Genomic DNA, 4,337 nt, shown 5'->3' with positions numbered 1-4,337 from the left:
ATGTGATTAACACCCAGAGAGTACTAAGGTGTGATCATGTTTTGCTTGTGAGAGAAGTTTAGTCAACGGGTCTGCCACATTCAGATCCGCATGTATTTTGCAAATTTCTATGTCAACAATGCTCTGCATGGAGCTACTCTAGCTAATTGCTCCCACTTTCAATATGTATCCAGATTGAGACTTAGAGTCATCTGGATCAGTGTCAAAACTTGCATCGACGTAACCCTTTACGACGAACCATTTGTCACCTCCGTAATCGAGAAACATACCCTTTTTCCAGTAAGGATAATTTTGACCGATGTCCATTGATCTACTCCTAGATCATTATTGTACTCCCTCTCTTAACACAGTCTATGGTATACAATAGATCTGGTACACAGCATGGCATACTTTATAGAACCTATGACTAAGGCATAGGGAATGACTTTCATTCTTTTTCTATCTTCTGCCGTGGTCGGGCTTTGAGTCTTACTCAACTTCACACCTTGTAACATAGGCAAGAACCCTTTCTTTGCTTGATCCATTTTGAACTACTTCAAAATCTTGTCAAGGTATGTACTCATTGAAAAAACTTATCAAGCGTCTTGATCTATCTCTATAGATCTTGAAGCTCAATATGTAAGCAGCTTCACCGAAGTCTTTCTTTGAAAAACTCCTTTCAAACACTCCTTTATGCTTTACAGAATAATTCTACATTATTTCCGATCAACAATATGTCATTCACATATAGTTATCAGAAATGTTGTAGTGCTCCCACTCACTTTCTTGTAAATACAGGCTTCACCCTATGACACCCCAAAATTTTGGCCTTGTTTTATTAAATTAAATTTTTTGCCAGGAATTAAAACTTTTATTTTTTGGGCTCCCTTTTTATTTTTTGAACCAATATCTCCCTTGTTATTATGGAGTTTTTTCCCCAAATGAAAACCTTTCAAATATGTTATTGGACTTGTTTAACCTCTCAAGAAAAACTTTTCTTTTATCAGTATGACTAATTACATAATTAATTTGCTTGATCTTTATTTTATTGAAAAATGGTTTTTACAGGTTATGTGGCCATATTTGCACTACAACCATTTGATAAATTCACTTAAAATTCCAACCAAAATTTGGAGATGTCATGTGATGTTTTTTAAATCACTTTTATACAAAAATATCTTTTATACATGAAATATTTTGCGCTCTGCACCCAATTTTTCTTCTCTGGTTCAGAGTGCAATTTTGCACTACAACCCTTTTAAATATTTCTTTCTGGCCTCCACAAAAATTATGGGATGTTGGTAGTAGCATATGATTCAACATTATGCAAAAAAACCAGTGATGTTATTTGAAAATTTTGAGTGAATCAACCTCTTTTCCATTCTGGTCCAGCCTTGTGATTTCTACTACAACCCTATTTAATTTTGCTTCAATGATCTTGTGCTTTCTCTTACTTGTAGACAGCCCTACCAAACCCCTAAGTCCAGGAGCATGCACCCATTTGAATATTTTTGGTTCATGAAATAATGCCATTTATCTCCTGTCCAGAATTGTAGTTTTGCAAAACTTGCACTAACAAGTTTGTGCTTTTCACAAACTAACCTCACCACCCTCTTATTCATCTAAAGAGACCACCATCTGGAGTTTTTGGCCACTCCAAGACCTGCCTAAGTGCCCTTAGCATTTTGTCAAACACCTTATGGGCATGATCAGTTTTGACATGGGTTTGTGTTTGCTTTATGAACTTGATCCCCTGACGAAACCAGCCTGTCCAATGGTGTTTCCCTAGCCTATAACCCCACCCTGCTAACCCTCTTGCGGTTTGGAAACCCCCAGCATGCCATGGCATTTCGTCGAGCACGTCCCGTGCACGCCCGAAGCGCGAGCAGAGCACGCGTTTTGCACGTGCCGCGCCCGAGCCAACGCGTCGCGCCCCTAGCTTGCCCCCACTGCAGAACCACGCCACGCACGTCCCTCCTCACCGCTTCACGCCAAGCCGCCCCTCACCACGCCCCGGCAGGCCAAGAGCTAGCCGCCGCGGCCGCCCGACAGCCCCCTGCTCATGTCGGCGCCGCCGAGCCTCCCCCGCTCACCACCTGCCTCCTGGAGCAGCGCGTGCTCATCCGCAAGCATGTCCCCTAGCGCTCGTCGCCGCCACGACGCCCTGCCACTACAGGAAGGCGGTCCGCCTTCGTTCTTATCCAGCCGCCGTGGAACCGACCTCGTCGCGCTATAAATGGAGGTCCCCGAACTCCCCCGAGCACACAGGCAACCTCAGGCCACCCCAATGGCGCTCCCATAGCTCGCATTCGACCCGGGGAGGCCTCCTTCCTCATCTCCGGCAACCGCAGCCGCCGCCATTGCCCCGGCCCTTCCAACGCCACCAGGGCCTCCCCCTCTCCGTTCTCTTCACCAAGAGCTTCCTCTTACTCCCGTGAACCAGTTCCCCTGCTCGATTTTCATCAGGGCTCACCGCGGGAGAAAAATCACCTTGTCCGACGGCCTCCGTCCGCCGCGAAGCTCGCCGCCGGCAGCTCCGTCCACCCCTGAGACCATAACGACTACCGGAGTGGCCGCCTCGATCCCCTGAGCCCACAGGTGACCTCCGTTTCCCGAACGGTGCCGCCGTTCGCCGGCGAGCATCGCCGGAGTCCTGCCCCCTCTCGGGCAGAGGAAGGAGAGGGAAAGGCGACTGGTCAAACCTGACCAGTGGGCCCCCTGGACCCACTGTCAGTGACCCTGTACCTATCCACGTGGGTAAGTGAAGGCGTAATCCACCCCAGTACGTTTCCCCCACTCCGAAAGCATATTTCCCTCTGAAACGTTTTCTTTTCTGTTTTATTTTAAATAACAGATTTTGACCACAACTTTGACTGCCTATAACTTTTTAAATATAACTCCAAATGAATTAATTCTTTTTCCTACATCTCTCAAATATTGTCTAGTTTATTTTAAGATTTATTTGAAAATTTTCCAAACAACTTTTTTGTACTGTTTTTGAAATATGTGTTATTTGCATATTTTTGAAAATAGGATTTTGGAAGAGAAGAAAGCTTTCAAAAGTCTTGGAGTACACCCTGCCTTCCCACACCATTGAAGGCAAGCATTCTGAACCACGGAATAATATTTTTGGTGTGTTAGTTGACACGTTTATAACACCACCTTATATCGGAGAACTTGTTATTTCATGTGATATTATCATTTGCATGAATGCATATTAGTGATTTCCTTGCTGTTGGAAATGAATATACTGGTGATGGTAATCATCCTCATGTGCCTTGCATGCATACCGGAAAGAAATCCGGGAAAAACCTCTGCCTTGGGTAGGCGTGAGCTTATCGCCGGTCTCCGTCGGGACGGTTACGTCCGGTATGGCATGGTAAGGTATATTGAGTGGTGATTTTGTTGGTTGAAATATATTTGTTATACATGTCATGCAGGGAATTTATAAACCTCCTGAGTCGACCATAGATCGAGTCTTGTTCCAGTAACCCCCCATTCTTGTTTTGTACTACCACTTGTCCCTGCCGCAGGTAGGGTACGTTATAGTAAGTCGTCAACCCCTTTCAAGCACACACCGTACAGAGAGGCCATGGTGGAAGATACCGGTTGTAGCCGGTAGGCAGGCCACCTGGTCCGGGGGCATGGGTGTTTCCGGTTGGGACCGAGAGGGGAGGCCACCCCTTAGAGCGCGCGATATAAATTTGATCCCATGCAACGCGAGGTTGTAGCCTCCCCACTTAGAGTTTTGCTTAACAAGTGTCGTGGGTGATTCCAGACAACGATGAGTTAAGCTGGTGTGTGCAAGTTAGGCGTGTTTTCAACTAAAAGGCCGTAGACGGAATTAGTCCCGATGGACTAAAGGAATCCGTTACTCGTGGGTAAAGAGTACACCCTCTGCAGAGATTAAACCTATTCGAATAGCCGTGTCCATGGTTAAGGATTACAGTCTGGGATGGGTCAAGTGTTGGTCTTAGTGTCGGTCTTCGGAGGAGATATTGTTAAACCAAACTTGGATACCGACTGGTTACTTGTGAGGACCATGATTATTATTTTGTGATGGACTAACCTGTTGCATTATCTGTATTATCGAGTACCCCTGGGACGGTTCTACCTCCTGGACATTCATTGTGATTATTTATTTTATAAGCCCTTTATGTGGTGTCGCTCAGACGCCCGACTGTGGCATTCCTCTTATAAGCCCTTTATGTGGTGTCGCTCAGACGCCCGACTGTGGCATTTCTCTTAAAGCCCTTTATGTGGTGTCGCTCAGACGCCCGACTGTGGCATTTCTTTTAAAGCCCTTTATGTGGTGTCGCTCAGACGCCCGACTGTGGCATTTCTCTTATAAGCCCTTT

Source organism: Triticum dicoccoides, chromosome 6A, assembly GCF_002162155.2.
Source record: "Triticum dicoccoides isolate Atlit2015 ecotype Zavitan chromosome 6A, WEW_v2.0, whole genome shotgun sequence".
Lineage (NCBI taxonomy): Eukaryota > Viridiplantae > Streptophyta > Magnoliopsida > Poales > Poaceae > Triticum > Triticum dicoccoides.
The sequence above is the reverse complement of the archived record's forward strand: the minus strand, read 5'-3'. Positions refer to the sequence as shown.